Below are 17,832 nucleotides of genomic sequence, written 5' to 3' on the forward strand. Positions count from 1 at the left end.
AAACAGACCGAAAAGGCATGATTATTGCAGTGTGCTTTTCCTGATTTCATTGGTAGCACTTCTCACTCACAAACCTACAGTGCTAATTCCGACTGTTACTTCAGTTATGGAATCATTCTCTCTCTGTTTCTACCAAGGTACTTTAAGTCCTCTCCTTCTTGTTACATGTACTTCTAACCATTTAGGGTGCTTGTGAGAAGGGCAGGCCAGTGAGAAAGAAACCATCTAGTTTGTGATTTTTACATCATGTTAGACTTCTCAAACTTGAATCTTTTTGAAGGAAAACACCTTTAAAAGTCTGACTTTCAACCCTTGGTATGGATGGGCTGATTTGGTTTTGGTTTTGGTTTTGGTTTTTTTCTCTGGCTTGGAATGCTCTCCCCTGCCTGGCCTAATCTTCTTCATCCTTTAAGACCCAGCTCAAATGTCATCTCTTCTGCTGAGCATCTACCCTCCCTACTCCCATGTTCCCTTCCAGAATCCTCACTCTTTCTTCTGTGCTGCCAGAACATTTGCTTCATACCACGAGAATATAATCCCAGCACATTACAACCAGATATACATGCGTCTGTCCCGCCAGACCGGTCGCAGGCTACTTGAAGGCGGGACCAGCAGACGGTAGTCATCTTGCATCGCCTGCTCAGCACAGCAGATGAGGTGCCCTGGGAGTTCTGTACATATTTATGGGGTCGACTCAAATTATGGCAAGATCAGGGTTCTGAGGTTTTGGAAAGTGTGTCCAGTAAAGGTATAATTTTAAAACCATGGTCTTCTGAAATTTTCTGAAGAAAGAATTTTATATTCTTATTTTTAAGGGGAAAGTGTTAACATAAAACTCAGCATACATTGCCTGCATCTGGGGATACTGGTCATATGTTTGCTCCCCACATCTTAACGGGATAGAAATAGTTGTCACCAATTCACTTTGCCTCGTGCAAAAGATATATCCTAGAAAAGTTGTGTGTAAAAGCGATGTCTGTAAATCAAGTTAGGTTTTAAAATGCACTGAGGGAGCAGTTTAAAGAAAATATTTTTCCAAGTGAACGAGGATAATTTTCCAAGTAAAATGGATCATTTCTGGACTCAACCAGAGAATTTGCCTGTTGTAGAGAAGTATTTTTCCTGGAATGATAAAGGCTCCCCTATATTCAAAATTCACCTGGCATAAGTTTCATGCTTTTCCATAGTCTATTTAAAACACTGGACTTACTGCTAAGATTTTAAATTTATACAACAGATATTCTTGGCTTACTAACAGTGAATAACTTCTCACTGTCATAAAATTGATATGTATTATGCATTATTTCTGGTTCAGTTAATTTAAAAATTACTTGTGTGGGCATTTAATGATTTTAACACAAAGCTGCTTGGAAGGAGTCAGTATATTATACTCTTGATCTGCAAGTAGAGCTGGGGGCTGATGTGAAAGCCTACGCAGTCCCGGAATGTGGAAAAGGGGACCAGGCACCCGTCTCAGTGAAATACTTACCATCCGAAGAACCAAAGATGTTGTGCTGGGAACTAAAGTTTTATACGAGTTTTATTTAAAGGTTTCCATTTTCCTTTTTTCTAGATTGGCCAAAGGGAATTGAAGAGAGGGGCGGAGGAGTGTAAGTTTGGGGTTACTGCTGTTAGAGATTATAGTGAATGACTTACTCATTGTCCCTTCCCATTCAGAGTTCAGGGCCACCGCCACCTCTTCTCCTATCCCCCGGTGGTGGGCACAGCAGAAGTCCTTTAATAATGCATTCACTGATTTTGAAAAACAATATTCTTGGCTCTGAAACTATGCATTTAACACATCCTCAGCAAATGCCGTGTGGCAAACCTAGTTCTTTTAGACTGCAGTTCTGCAGCGCATCAATAAAGCACGCGGGTGTTGGCCTTTTTCAGTGAACAAGACGAGAAATGTTGAGTACCTTTTAAATTAAAACGCAGCTTTAAATATGCGCTCTCATTTTCATGGACAGCTGAGGCCTGCCTATGCTAATACGCAGCTGATCTTAGGTCTGCGGAGGGCTTGGGAATCGGTCACACCCAGTTCATCTTTGCTTGTTTTAGCTCCGCCTGTGGAAGCACGGGGCCTGCTCTGTTCAATTCTCCCTACATTTAGGCGTTCAATTTCCTGGGAGATCTTTCTCACGCCTGGACACTTCTCTCGTGAGCATCACATTTGGACCAACGTATATGCCTCCACCCAATTTTAATTAAGTAGTAAAGCTGATCTCTATTTATTAGAATTTCAAAAATAGATATCCCCCCTCCAACCTCCACTTTAAAAAATGGTTTTATTGGCTGTGTCTTTTCTCACTCCTAAAAAATATCTAAGGAGAGACCCCCTACCTCATTGTGAGAGCTCATCCAACTTTGATTGCTGGTCCTTGGGATGAGAACACGCAGAGACACGTGGTTGCCTGGAGGTTGCGTTTACCCAAATGTGACCATTACTAGCAGACTGGCCGTACTGCCTTGGGGCAGGTAGGTCCTGGGATGGGCCTCCAGGTGTGAGAGTGGCATCTGACCTATTCCACTGGATTAAAAATTAAAATCTGTTTAGAAGCAAGTTGCTCACTTCTAGCCTGGAGCTTCTAGCAGTAATCCCAGGTTAATGAATGTGTTTCAAGGGAATAGCGTTTCCTTCCTCCTTGCTTCAATTTCCCCCTCTCTTTTTGTTTTACTTTTCTCGTCTGCCTGCTTTCCTGTTTGGACAATGGCAACAACCATCACAATTCTAATTATCTGAGCTGAATACTGACTTAGAAAGACGTACAGCCTTTGCAAGAAATGACACAGATTTAGCTTAGCATAAAGTAATTTTCAATCGGTTAACTGAAGTCTCTAGTACATAGAGAATCCTTTTTTGATTATAGCTGTTTGGGGAAAATTGCAAATAATATAAAAACAGGCTTACATCGTAGAATTTAGCTAATACCTAGGATGTGATAAGGAATTATTCCAATTTCTTAAACTTACGTTTATACATCCAGTACTATGTATTGACTACTGATCTTCAGAATGATGATCAGAATAATCAGAGATATAAAATATGAATAGGACAGTTCTGTATTCTTCCTTTGTTTTTCATAATTCTGAATTTTTATTGTAGCTTTATTTTTATTTTTTTAAACATCTTTATTGGAGTGTAATTGCTTTACAATGGTGTGTTAGTTTCTGCTTTGTAACAAAATGAATCAGCTATATATATACATGTATCCTCATATCTCCTCCCTCTTGCATCTCCCTCCCACCCTCCCTATCCCAACGCTCTAGGTGGACACAGAGCACTGAGCTGATCTCCCTGTGCTGTGCGCCTGCTTCCCACTAGCTATCTATTTTACATTTGGTAGTGTATATGTCCATGCCACTCTCTCACTTCGCCCCAGCTTACCCTTCCTCCTCCCCGTGTCCTCAAGTCCATTCTCTACATCTGCGTCTTTATTCCTGTTCTGCCCCTAGGTTCTTCAGAACCATTTTTTCTTTTTTTAGATTACATATATATATGTGTTAGCATACGGTATTTGTTTTTCTCTTTCTGACTTACTTCACTCTGTATGACAGACTCTAGGTCCATCCACCTCACTACAAATAACTCAATTTCGTTTCTTTATACGGCTGACTAATATTCTATTGTATATATGTGCCACATCTTCTTTATCCATTCATCTGTTGATGGACACCTAGGTTGCTTCCATGTCCTAGCTATTGTAAATAGAGCTGCAATGAACATTGTGGTTATGGTTCTTTTTGAATTATGACTCTTTTTGAATTATGGTTTTCTCTCGGTATATGCCCAGTAATGGGATTGCTGAGTCGTATTTTTAGTTTTTTAAGGAACCTCCATACTGTTCTCCATAGTGGCTGTATCAGTTTACATTCCCACCAACAGTGCAAGAGGGTTCCCTTCTCTCCACACCCTCTCCAACATTTAATGTTTGTAGATTTTTTTATGATAGCCACTCTGACTGGTGTGTACATGATACCTCATTGTACTTTTGATTTTCATTTCTCTAATGATTAGTGATGTTGAGCATCCTTTCATGTGTTTGCTGGCGATCTGTATATCTTCACTGGAGAAATGTCTATTTAGGTCTTCTGCCCATTTTGGATTGGGTTGTTTATTTTTTTGATATTGAGATGCATGAGCTGCTTGTAAATTTTGGAGGTTAATCCTTTGTCAGTTACTTTGTTTGCAAATATTTTCTCCCATTCTGAGGGTTCTCTTTTCATCTTATTTATGGTTTCCTTTGCTGTGCAAAAACTTTGAAGTTTCATTAGGTCCCATTTGTTTATTTTTGTTTTTATTTCCATTTCTCTAGGAGGTGGTTCAAAAAGGATCTTGCTGTGATTTATGTGACAGAGTCTTCTGCCTATGTTTTCCTCTAAGAGTTTTATAGTGTCTGGCCTTACATTTGGGTCTTTAATCCATTTCGAGTTTATTTTTGTGTATGAAGTTAGAGAGTATTCTAATTTCATTCTTTTACATGTAGCTGTGCAGTTTTCCCAGCATCACTTACTGAAGAGGCTATCTTTTCTCCACTGTATATGTTTGCTTCCTTTATCAGAGATAAGGTGACCATATGTACGTGGGATTATCTCTGGGCTTTCTATCCTGTTCCATTGCTCCATATTCCGCTTTTGTGCCAGTACCACACTGTCTTGATTACTGTAGCTTTGTAGTATAGTCTGAAGTCAAGGAGCCTGATTCCCCCAGCTCCATTTTTCTTTTTTTTTTTTTTGCCGTACGCGGGCCTCTCACTGTTGTGGCCTCTCCCGTTGTGGAGCACTGGCTCCGGATGTGCAGGCTCAGTGGCCATGGCTCACGGGCCCAGCCGCTCCGTGGCATGTGTGATATTCCTGGACCGGGGCACAAACCCGTGTCCCCTGCATCGGCAGGCAGACTCTCAACCACTGCGCCACCAGGGAAGCCCCTCCAGCTCCATTTTTCTTTCTCAAGATGGCTTTGGCTATTTGGGGTCTTTTGTGGTTCCATACAAACTATGAAATTTTTTGTTCTAGTTATGTGAATAATGGCATTGTTAGTTTGATAGGGACTGCACTGAATCTGTAGACTGCTTTGGGTAGTATTGTCATTTTCACAGTGTTGATTCTTCTAATCCAAGAACATGGTCTGTCTCTCCATCTGTTTGTATCATCTTTAATTTCTTTCATCAGTGTCTTATAGTTTTCTGCATACAGGTCTTTTGTCTCCTTAGGTAGGTTTATTCCCAGATATTTTATTCTTTTTGTTGCAGTGGTAAATGGAAGTGTTTCCTTAATGTCTCTGTCAAATTTTTCATCATTAGTGTATAGGAATGCAAGAGATTTCTGTGCATTAGCTTTGTATCCTGCTACTTTACCAAATTCATTGATTAGCTCTAGTAGTTTTCTGGTAGTATCTTTAGAATTCTCTATGTATAGTATCATGTCATCTGCAAATAGTAACAGTTTTACTTCTTTTTTTCCGATTTGTATTCCTTTTCTTTCTTTTTCTTCTCTGATTGCTGTGGTTAACACTTCCAAAACTATGTTGAATAATAGCAGTGAGAGTGAGCAACCTTGTCTTCTTCCTGATCCTAGTGGAAATGGTTTCAGTTTTTCACCACTGAGAACGATGTTGGCTGTGGGTGTGTCATGTATGGCCTTTATTATGTTGAGGTAAGTTCCCTCTATGCCTACTTTCTGGATGGTTTTTATCATAAATGGGTGTTGAATTTTGTCAAAAGCTTTTTCTGCCTGTATTGAGATGATCATAAGGTTTTTCTCCTTCAATTTGTTAATATAGTGTATTGTACCATATTGATTTGCGTATATTGAAGAATCCTTGCATCCCTGGGATAAATCCCACTTGATCATGGTGTATGATCCTTTTAATGTGCTGTTGGATTCTGTTTGCTAGTATTTTGTTGAGGATTTTTGCCTCTGTGTTCATCAGTGTTATTGGCCTCTACTTTTCTTTCTTTGTGACATCTTTGTCTGGTTTTGGTATCAGGATGATGGTGGCCTCATAGAATGAGTTTAGGAGTGTTCCTCCTCTGCTATATTTTCGAAGAGTTTGAGAAGGATAGGTGTTAGCTCTTCTCTAAATGTTTGATAGAATTCATCTGTGAAGCCATCTGGTCCTGGGCTTCTGTTTGTTGGAAGATTTTTAATCACAGTTTCAATTTCAATGCTTGTGATTGGTCTGTTTATATTTTCTATTTCTTCCTGGTTCAGCCTCAGGAGGTTGTTCTTTTCTACGAATTTGTCCATTTCTTCCAGGTTGTCCATTTTATTGGCATACAGTTGCTTGTAGTAATCTCTCATGATCCTTTGTGTTTCTGCAGTGTCAGTTGTTACTTCTCCTTTTTCATTTCTAATTCTGTTCATTTGAGTCTTCTCCCTTTTTTTCTTGATGAGTCTGGCTAACGGTTTATCAGTTTTGTTTATCTTCTCAAAGAACCAGGTTTTAGTTTTATTAATCTCTGCTATCGTTTCCCTCATTTCTGTTTCATTTATTTCTGATCTGATATTTATGATTTCTTTCTTTATGGTAACTTTGGGAGGTTTTTGTTCTTTCTCTAATTGCTTTAGGGGTAAGGTCAGGTTGTTAATATTTGAGTTTTTTCTGGCTTCTTGAGGTAGGATTGTATTGCTATAAACTTCCCTCTTAGAACTGCTTTTGCTGCATCCCATAGCTTTTGGGTCTTCATGTTTTCATTGTTATTTGTTTCTAGGTATTTTTGGATTTCCTCTTTGATTTCTTCAGTGATCTCTTGGTTATTTAGTAGTGTGTTGTTTAGCTTCCATGTGTTTGTAGTTTTTACAGATTTTTTCCTGTAATTGATATCTAGTCTCATAGTGTTGTGGTTGGAAAGATACTTGATACGATTTCAATTTTCTTAAATTTACAGAGGCTTGACTTGTGACCCAAGATATGATCTATCCTGGAGAATGTTCCATGAGCACTTGAGAAGATAGTGCGTTCTGTTGTTTTTGGATGGAATGTCCTATAAATATCAGTTAAGTCCATCTTGTTTAATGTATCATTTAAAGCTTGTGTTTCCTTATTTATTTTCATTTTGGATGATCTGTCCATTGGTGAAAGGGGTTGTTAAGTCCCCTACTATTATTGTGTTACTGTCGATTTCCTGTTCTGTGGCTGTTAGCATTTGCCTTATGTATTGAGGTGCTCCTATGTTGGGTGACTAAATATTTACAACTGTTATTTCTTCATCTTGGATTGATCCCTTGATCATTATGTAGTGTCCTTATTTGTCTCTTGTAATAGTCTTTATCTTAAAGTCTATTATGTCTTTTATGAGCATTGCTACTCCAACTTTCTTTTGATTTTCATTTGCATGGAATATCTTTTTCCATCCCCTCACTTTCAGTCTGTATGTGTCTCTAGTTCTGAAGTGGGTTTCTTGTAGATGCATATATATGGGGCTTGTTTTTGTATCCATTCAGCCAGTCTATGTCTTTTGGCCGGAGCATTTAATCCATTTACATTTAAGGTAGTTATTGATATGTATATTCCTATTACCATTTTCTTAATTGTTTTGGGTTTGTTTTTGTGACTCTTTTCCTTCCCTTGTGCTTCCGGCGTAGATAAGTTCCTTCAGCATTTGTTGTAAAGCTGGTTTGGTGGTGCTGAATTCTCTTAGCTTTTGCTTGGCTGTAAAGGTTTTATTTTCACCATCAATTCTGAATTAGATTGTTGCTGGGTAGAGTAATCTTGGTTGTAGGTTTTTCCCTTGCATCACTTTAAATATGTCCTGCCAGTCCCTTCTGGCTTGCAGAGTTTCTGCTGAAACATCAGCTGTTAGCCTTATGGGGCTTCCCTTGTATGCTACTTGTTGTTTTTCCCTTGCTCCTTTTAATATTTTTTTCTTTGTATTTAATTTTTGATAGTTTGATTAGTATGTGTCTTGGCATTTTTCTCCTTTGATTTACCCTGCATGGGACTCTCTGCACTTCCTGGACTTGATTGACTATTTCCTTTCCCATATTAGGGAAGTTTTCAACTATAATCTTTTCAAATATTTTCGTAGTCCCTTTCTTCTTCTCTTCTTCTTCTCGGACCCCTATAATTCAAATGTTGGTGCGTTTAATGTTGTCCCCGAGGTCTCTGAGACTGTCCTCAATTCTTTTCTTCCTTTTTTCTGCTCTGCGGTAGTTATTTCCGCTATTTTATCTTCCAGCTCACTTATTCATTCGTCTGCCTCAGCTATTCTGCTATTGATTCCTTCTAGAGAATTTTTCATTTCATTTATTTTGCTGTTCATCATTGTTTGTTTGCTCTTTACTTCTTCTAGTTCCTTGTTAAACATTTCTTGTATTTTCTCCATTCTATTTCCAAGATTTGGGTCATCTTTACTATCATTACTCTGAATTCTTTTTCAGGTAGACTGCCCCTCTTCATTTGTTTAGTCTCGTGGGTTTTTACCTTGCTCCTTCATCTGCTGTGTATTTCTCTGTCTTCTCATTTTGCTTAACTTACAGTGTTTGCGATCTCCTTTTCCAGGCTGCAGGTTTGTAGTTCCCGTTGTTTTTGGTGTCTGCCCCCAGTGGGTAAGGTTGGTGTAGTGGGTTTTGTAGGCTTCCTGGTGGAGGGGACTGGTGCCTGTGTTCTGGTGGATGAGGCCGTATCTTGTCTTTCTGGTGGGCAGGACTGCGTCCGGTGGTGTGTTTTGGGGTGTCTGTTAACTTATTATGATATTAGGCAGCCTCTCTGCTAATGGGTGGGGTTGTGTCCCTGTCTTGCTAGTTGTTTGGCATAGGGTGTCCAGCTCTGTAGCTTGCTGGTCGTTGAGTGGAGCTGAGTCTTAGCGTTGAGATGGAGATCTCTGGGAGAGCGTTTGCCGTTTGATATTACGTGGGGTCGGGATTTCTCTGGTGGACCAGTGTCATTAACTGGGCTCTCCAACCTCAGAGGCTCAGGCCTGATACCCAGTCGAAGCACCAAGACCCTGTCAGCCACATGGCTTTGGCTAGAGGGTTTGGTATGAGGCTTTGTGGCCTGGAATTTCTGCAGCCATTGTTTCATGATGAGGTGAGTCATTCTCCTCCCAAGCATCGTCTCTGCTCCCAAACCATGCCATTACTCTGTCAGTTGTGACATTTTTGAAGAGTACTGCTCAGATGTCTTGATTTGGGTTTGTCTGATGTTCTCTTACAACTAAATTGAGGTTATACAATTTTGGCAAAGATACCACAGAGGCGATACACACTTCTCAGTGTATCATGTCAAAGGCCACATGCTGTCAATATAATCTTATCACTGGTCTTAATGTCCTTTTGATAACATCAGTTGAAACAATATTATTTTCTCCTTAGTAAGTGAAATTATATCATTAATTGGAACATAGTATTCTATCATTCCAATGATTGAAGTTTAAATTTACCATATTAATAAAAATATGCTTTTATAAATATAATATACATTTTCACCTGGATTAATCAATAAATTTTTTTATTGTAATTAACACTTCTTACAGTATTCCAGTTTTAGGCATATATCTAAAGTAACTCTGATTTTTTTATTTCCTGATCTGTAAAGTGGTTGTGAGAATCAGATGAGAATTTAAATGTGAAAGTGGTAGCATATAGTTGGTGCCTGGCAAATTTTAGGAAAAGTAGAATTCTGGTTTTAATAATTTTTTTATGTAAAAAAAAAAAATCACATTACCTCTCAATGTAGTAAAATGTTAAAAAAAAGTCATGAGGGGCTTCCCTGGTGGCACAGTGGTTGAGAGTCCGCCTACCGATTCAGGGGACACGGGTTCGTGCCCTGGTCCGGGAGGATCCCACATGCCACGGAGCGGCTGGGCCCATGAGCCATGGCTGCTGAGCCTGCACGTCCGGAGCCCGTGCTCCGCAACGGGAGAGGCCACAACAGTGAGGGGCCCGCGTACCGCAAAAAAAAAAAAAAAAAGTCATTAGTTAGTTAAATATCATAGTAACTATTGTCAGCAGTTACTCCTGTTCAAACTACTGTTCAAACATATAGAAGCACATTGATCAAAATTAGTATAGAGATTTTTAACATTTCTGGCTCTTGAAGTTAGCCTTTTTCTACTTCTTTAATTGCTCTGCTAGTGTGAACTTCAGGATTTTTCCCATTGTTCTATACCTAATTGTTAGACCTGGTAATTAACACATAAATGATAGGAAAGCCTCAGGTTCATCAGACTTTGAGGGTATGACTTTTTAGATCTAGATGAGGAACAGGACCAGGGCTTACATTATATTTCTTAGGTTACACACCTGTCCCTATTTCACCCTTTTATTTATTCCCTATTTTAAAATTTGACTTATTTTGTTTAAGAAGGTATCCTATAGAACATCAAAGTTTTTGGAGCTAAAGTGTTTTCTCGTGGAAGAAAATCTAAAAATGTCTTGTCTGCAGCTGTTTTTGATTTTAATACTTCTGAAACTGTTTCCTCTGTCTGTAATACCCTCCTGACAGATCTGTAGGCATATTGAAAGTGTTGCAGTGTGGCCTAAACATTTCATGAGAAAAGTCTGGCTCATTGCTCATTTATTCACTGAGCACCTGTGTTTGGCTGGGTAGGTGCTGGACACACAATCGTGAGCAAAAGAAACAGAATGCCTGCCTGTATGGAACTTCAGTCTAGTAGAAGAGACAGGCATTGAGAGGAAAACAAACGGAGAATAATATGTATTAACAAATACACAAAGTGTTATGAAGTTAAAGAACAGGTTGCCATAAGAGAGGATGGTCATTAATCATGGAAGAGATATAAGAAAAGATTCTGCCAGTCAGGCCAGCAATCACTTAGCCGGTGCTCTCTCTGCAAGGGTCAAAGCCAGGGATTCTGTAACAGCACGTTCATGAACCCTTGAAATTGGAAGATCTGAAAGGACATCTTGTAGACTTGCCAGCCGACACTATACTGTTGAGTATAGAAGGTCAACCAGCTGCTGCTTTCAAAAACTGCCGGAAGCCTTCTCTCCCTCCCTTTCTTCTTTTAATTAATGATTCTGTTATTTATCAACTCTCTGCTCCCGTGGCTGTCAAATTTTGGTGCACATCAGAATCTCTTTTGGAGTTGTTTTTTAAAATGCCTGGACCTCACATCAGATCTACTGAGGGTTTGTTTAAAAATCTGAGGGTGGAAACCAGCATATGCATTTGTAAAAACCTCCTCAGGTGACTCTGGTGTCCGTCAAAGGCTGAGAACCACGGTGTGCCAGGCACAGAGGCTAGTTCTGTGGCTACTGAGAGAAGCACGTGTCTGCCTGGGGACAAGCATGGCTTTGTATATTATATAAGTTCAGCAGTGGAAGCATTTGACTGCTCTGTGGAAAGCTCACATTGTTCTCCTTTTGCACTAAATCTTCTTGCACCGTCATCTGTATATTCTGACTGCTCCTCCAGTCCTATCTCTCTGTCTCCAAAAGTTTCTCTCAGTCTGTTCCCTCTCTCCATCTCCACTGCCACTGCCCCATTTTGCCTGGGCTCTAGGAATTACTTTAGAACTACCCTCCCCCAAGCTTCTCTCCCTGTGAGCTGACCCTTAGTTTACTCTGAGAAGGTTTCTAAATTACAAATTTGATCCTATCGCTCCCAATTTAAAACACTCTGTTTGGTCCTCATTGCCTATGGAGATCAAAGTCCCTAGCTTGGCCCGCACCTGTGTTTTCAGCATCATTCCCCACCATTTCACCATTTGCCCCACAAACTCCAGGTGATTAAAAACACTCATTTCTATACCACACCATGCACTTTTCAGCTAAGCATCTTTGCTCATAATGTTGTCAATGCCTGAAACACTTCTTATTCCAGTTTTCACCTTCATTCGTCCTTCAAGAAAATCTAAAATCACTTCCACTGGCAGAGTTGATTGAGTCTTTCTCTCTGGTCTTTATATAAACCTGTGTTTTAATTAATGTACCCCTTTGTCTATGTGCATACCTATATACTGACATACCTATCTGGGCCAGCCCTCTTTGGAGTGAGTTTTTGTTTGCCTAGAACTTAAAATGGTGCTACAGACAGTAGGAGTTAACTAAACATTCACCGAGTGAGTGGGAAAAAGAGTGAATGAACCTGAAACTGGTTTGCTGTATCCCCTCGACTGGTCCTAATTCCATTTTTTTTTTTTTTTTTGGTGTATTACTTAACTAATCTAGTCTATCATATATGTGTTCTTTCCTCCTAATATAGGAAGATTACTCTCACCCTTTGTCTTTTTGCCCCAGTCACACACCTAGTAAGTTGTCATTTTAAAACTGACACCAACTCCTTGAGATTCCAGTAGTCATTATGGGTAGTTTCAAAGTTGCGCTAAGTTCTCAAAGTCAAATGACCTTATCCTGATAAACTTGCTATAAACTCAGATTTGCAAGAGAGTAAAGTGGGTAGCATTTAACCTACTATCATATTACCTTGGTTTCAGGATTGAGCTGCTGATCTCATAAATTCAAATACATTTTAACAGTCCTGCATTTCTACTCCCCTCCATTATAGGCCATTACAAGATATTGTTATCTGTAAAACTTCTGATCTCTCCATCAAATCTGAATGAAAACCTTGCCAGGTAGAGTATTTTGGGTTGTAGGTTTTCCCCTTTCATTGCTTTAAATATATGGTGCCACTCCCTTCTGGCCTGCAGAATTTCTGCTGAAGAGTCAGCTGATAGCCTTATGGGTGTTTTCTTGTATGTAACTTGTTGCTCTTCTTTTTTTTTTTTGTGGTACGTGGGCCTCTCACTGTTGTGGCCTCTCCCGCTGTGGAGCACAGGCTCCGGACGCGCAGGCTCAGCGGCCATGGCCCCCTGGGCCCAGCCGCTCTGCGGCATGTGGGATCCTCCCGGACTGGGGTGCAAACCCGCGTCCCCTGCATCGGCAGGTGGACCCTCAACCACTGCGCCACCAGGGAAGCCCTGTTGGTCTTCTTTTGATGCTTTTAATATTATCTCCTTATCTTTAACTTCTGCCGTTTTAATTACATGTCTTCATCTGGTCCTCTTTGGGTTGATCATGTCTGGGACTCTGCTTCCTGGACCTGGATGTCTGTTTCCTTTCCTAGGTTAGGGAAGTTTTCAGATATTATGTCTCCAAATATGTTCTCTGCCCCTTTTTCTTTCTCTTCTCCTCTAGGACCCCTATAATATGAATGTTAGTACACTTGATGTTATCCCAAAGGCCTCTTAAACTGTCCTGCTTTATTTTTATTCTTTCTTCTGTTGAGAGTCAGTGATCTCCTCTACTCTGTCTTCCGGCTTGCTGATCCATTCCTCTGTGTCTTCTAAAATCTCCTGTTGATTCCTTCTAGTGTATTTTTTATTTCAGTTATTATATTCTTCATTTCTGTTCGGTTCTTCTTTATATTTTTTCACTCTTTGTTACAAGCTTCTAACGTCTCACTCTGTCCGTCCAGTCTTCTCCCGAGTTCTTTGAACATCTTTGAACTCTTTATTGGGTAGATTGCTCATCTTCACGCAGTTCTTCTGGGGTTTTCTCTTGTTCTCTCGTTTGGAACATATTCCTCTGTCACCTCATTTTACCTAATTTACTGGTTTTATTTCTTTGTGTTTGTAAGGTTAGTTATATCTCCCAACCTTGGAGAAGTGGCCTTTGGTAGGAGACGTCCTAGGCATCCTGGCAGTGCAATTCCTGCTGGTCACCAGAGCTGTCTGTATGCTTTAGGGGTGCCCCTGAAGTGGGCTTCATGGGTCCTTCTGTTGTGGTGGGCTGACTCCCATGGGCAGTCTGGCAGGCTGGCTTCCCAGCCCTGTTGGTTGCCAGGCCCTGCCTTGTGTGGAGGCCGCTAGCCCACCGGCGGGCAGAGCTAGGTTCTAGGGTGGGTAGTTCTGGGACCAAGGGTCCCAGGTCTAGTATCAGCCTGCTGGTGGGTGGGATCAGTTTCTGACACAGCTGGCTGCAGAGTCTGGCTGTCCCATAGTTGGTGTTGGTCTGTTAGTGAGGGGGGCTGGGTCCTAGGGTGGCTGGATGAGGGGTCCAAGGTGTCTCAGAACTGACGTCGGCCTGCTGGTGGGCGGGGCTGGGGCGCAGGGGTTCCTTGGGATTGAGGCTGGTCCCTGGGCTATTGCTGGCCCACTGGTGAGTGGAGCTGGGTCTCGGGATCTTTGACTGCAGGTTTCTGGTGTTCCTGGGGCTAGTGCCCGGGTGGGTAGCACCAGGTCCTGAGCGCTCTGGCAGATAAGGCCAGGTCCTGGGGTAGCTGTGGGCTCAGGGGATCTTTAGGGAGCCTGTCTGCTGGTGGACGGAGCTGTGTCCCTTCCCAGCTGCTGCGTGGCCTGAGGCATCCTAGTACTGGCACCCACAGGCTATTGGGTGGGGTCAGGGCTGGATCCTGAAGCTAAAAAGCTAGAGGGAGGATTCCGAAATGGTCCTTGCCAGCATCAGAGTCCTCGTGGTGGAACGAGCTCCCAGAAATGGCTGCCACCAGTGTCTGTATCCGCAGGATGAGTTCCAGTTGCCTTTGCCTCTCTGGGAGGCTCTCCAAGATCAACAGGTGGGTCTGACCGGAGTGTCTATTTCCCACAGACCTCTGGCTCTCCCAAAGGTAAGCCCTGCTAGCCTTTCAAAGCCAAACATTCTGGGGGCTTATCCTCCTGGTGCAGGCCCCCTGGGCTGCGGAACAGAATGTTGTAATTATCCTCCAGTTTGTGGGATATGGGTCTTGCCTTTGCTGCATCTCTGCTCCCCCTACCTGTCTTGTGGTTCCTCCCTTATATCTTCAGTTGGAGAAGGTCTCTTCTGGCAGTCTTCTGGTCTTTCTCATCAATAGTTGCTCTGTAAATAGTTGTAATTTTGGTGTGCTGCTGAGAAGAGGTGAGCTCGGGGTCTTCCTGCCCTGCCATCTTGGCCGCTCTCCTCCCAATATTGAGTCTCACACTTGCTCCTTTTTTTTAAAAAAAAACTTTTTATTTTATATTGGAGCATAGTTGATTAACAGTGTTGTGTTAGTTTCAGGTGTACAACAAAGTGATTCAGTTATACATATACATGTATCTATTCTTTTGCAAATTCTTTTCCCAGTTAAGATGTTACAGAATACTGAGCAGAGTTCCCTGTGCTATATAGTAGGTCCTTGACTGTTATCCATTTTAAATATAGCAGTGTGTACATGTCAGTCCCAAACTCCCTAACTATCCCTCCCCCTAACCCTTCCCCCCAGTAACCATAAGTTCATTCTCTAAGTCTATGAGTCTGTTTCTGTTTTGCAAATAAGTTCTCTTGTATTATATATATACATATATATATATATATATATATATTAGATTCCTCATATAAGTGATATCATACGATATTTCTCTTTCTCTGTCTGACTTACTTCACTCAGTATGACAATCTCTAGTTCAATCCATGTTGCTGCAAATGGCATTATTTCATTCTTTTTAATGGCTGAGCAGTATTCCATTGTGTGTGTGTGTGTGTGTGTGTGTGTGTGTGCGCGCGCGCGCGTGTGTGCGCGTATCACATCTTCTTTATGCATTCATCTGCCAATGGACATTTAGGATGCTTCCATGTCTTAGCTATTGTAAACAGCGCTGCAGTAAACATTGGGGTGCGTGCATCGTTTGGGGCCATGTTTTTCTCTGGGTATATGCCCAAGAGTGGGATTGCAGGACCATATGGAGAATATCTGAGGCTCACCTAACGCCCTTCCTCTCCCCTCTCCCACCACCACCTCAGGCTGTCATTCCGTGCTTGCAGTGTTTATTATAACTTCCCAACTTATGGATTACTTTCCTTGCATGTGTGGATTATTTTGCTTTGCAGAGGGAAACTCACAACAGGGCAGTTGAACAATTCTGTGGTCTTTGTTCTTTATCGTTAATGACCTTCCCCCCAAATATTTCAATTTTTCCTTGTTCCTCCTCTTCAGATATTTTCACATATTCTATGTACTACCTTTGGTTGTTTTTCACAATGTTCAATCCCAGTCCTTCTGGATTTAGGCCTCTCCAGTGTTCTCCTAAGGAATCTTCTGACACTTGTATGATTGTCTCTACTTTGTGTCATTGCTTCCATTTATTTCTCATCCTTGTAGAATCAGAATTCATCAGAGTTCTTGTAAAGACATGGTGAATTCTATAATGGCATCCCCTTTTCTTTCACTAGGATTATGACTATATAGTTATGTGATCAGAATCTTATTTTTCAGAATCTCTTTTAAAGTAGAGCTGACATCTCTGCGTTCATATTATACTTATCTTTTTGCTGGTGTTTTAAAATGTTTTTCCTAAGTCAATGGTGTGGATCTGATTAGAATTAATGTTCTCTATCCTCACTCTTATGGAATCCAGGCTGGTATAGTAAGTTTCTTCTAAGAGTCCAGTCATCTTCATGTTGTTATTGACTTTTTTTGCAGCTAGTCAATATTAAGGCTATTATATAGTTCTTCCCTGGCCTCAAAGTTTGACAACAGACTCCTGCCACTCTTAACCTTAACTCTTAACCTAGTTTAATTTAACCTAGTTTAATTAAACCATGCTCTCCATGACTTTATTTAAAACTCTCTTAAAATCTATAATATAGTGTGTATTTTTTCAGTCTCTTGGTTAATGAATTCTGAGATTACTCTCTGTGCTATAAAGAATGTGCATTATTGGGCTTCCCTGGTGGCGCAGTGGTTAAGAGTCCGCCTGCCGATGCAGGGGACACGGGTTCGTGCCCCGGTCCGGGAAGATCCCACATGCCTCGGAGCGGCTGGACCAGTGAGCCATGGCCACTGAGCCTGCACGTCCGGAGCCTGTGTTCCACAACGGGAGAGGCCACAACAGTGATAGGCCCGCGTAACACACAAACACACACAAAAAATGTGCATTATTTTCTTTCTACTAAAATGATCTCTTTTACGCTTTTGAGCAATAAAACCCTAGTTTTAGTATTGCATGAGTTGGGGAGTAAATGCATGTTTATATTGTCAAGACTTTCTTAATCTTTTCAGTCTATCTTTTATATTAAAAAAACCACCTCACTTTAGTTTTCTAGTTGATAAGCTAGCATCTTTATGTAGGAAAATGTTTTACTTAGGAAGCATGCATTCAAATCCCTTGACATTTTCCTCCAAGCAACATCTTAGAGAATAAAAACTACCTCTGTCATTGTATGGATACAGAGACCAATGTAATCTGAATGACTTCACTTCAGTGTACAGTAGTGAAGGGGAGGCAGCTTTGTCCTTTCAGTGCCCTCTCCCACTCTGATTTCACACATCAGCATTTACCTTACCCTTCCTGAACTGCCTGCTTACTTTGCCTCTCTCTCTTCCTACTGAGGTATTTTTTATCCTTCGTGACTCAGCCTATATTTTTCTTGTCTGCGGTACTTCCCTGGCACCCCAGAAGAAAATAACATCTCTTCTGTCTCCTCACCACGCACTTCTACAATAACTTTTTCTCTTTAATATTACCGATTGTGACATCTAGTGACTGACCTCCTAGGCACTGTAGAGACACATCATTTCTGTGCTGTATGGTTGTAAAGACAGGTTAGTAGGCAGAATTTTTTTTTTCTTAAACACTGGATTTAATATAAAAGCTAAGTTACAAGAGCTTTCAAAATACCAACTGCACATAATATTTTATATGTGTTTAAAAGAGAAATGAAATATATAAATATATGTGTTTAAAAGAGAAATGAAATGAATAATGTACGAGTGACATTAGTTCATGTTTTAAAGTGTGTGAGTCATAATTCTCCCCACACATTTCAAAACACCCAGGCATCATTTTGTAAAAAGTTTTTATTGGAGTATAGTTGATTTACAATGTTGTGTTAGTTTCAAGTCTACAGCAAAGTGAATCAGTTATTCATATACATATATCCACTCTTTTTAAGATTCTTTTCCCGTAT

At 40.8% G+C, this 17,832-nt stretch overlaps 1 protein-coding gene across 9 annotated transcripts in view; it reads left to right on the plus strand.

Moving 5' to 3' along the window:
- ENOX1 (ecto-NOX disulfide-thiol exchanger 1) overlaps window positions 1-17,832 on the plus strand; it is a 609,053-nt gene that overhangs the window by 358,345 nt on the left and 232,876 nt on the right. Inside the window, exon 2 of one of the 9 annotated variants that reach the window (XM_079902718.1) lies at window positions 1,574-1,610. The exons of the other annotated variants lie outside the window; for them this stretch is intronic. The gene's annotated coding sequence lies outside the window, so the exon portion shown is untranslated. The remainder of the gene's footprint in view (window positions 1-1,573; window positions 1,611-17,832) is intronic. 9 annotated transcript variants of the gene reach the window in all.

Source organism: Stenella coeruleoalba, assembly GCF_951394435.1.
Source record: "Stenella coeruleoalba genome assembly, chromosome: 18".
Lineage (NCBI taxonomy): Eukaryota > Metazoa > Chordata > Mammalia > Artiodactyla > Delphinidae > Stenella > Stenella coeruleoalba.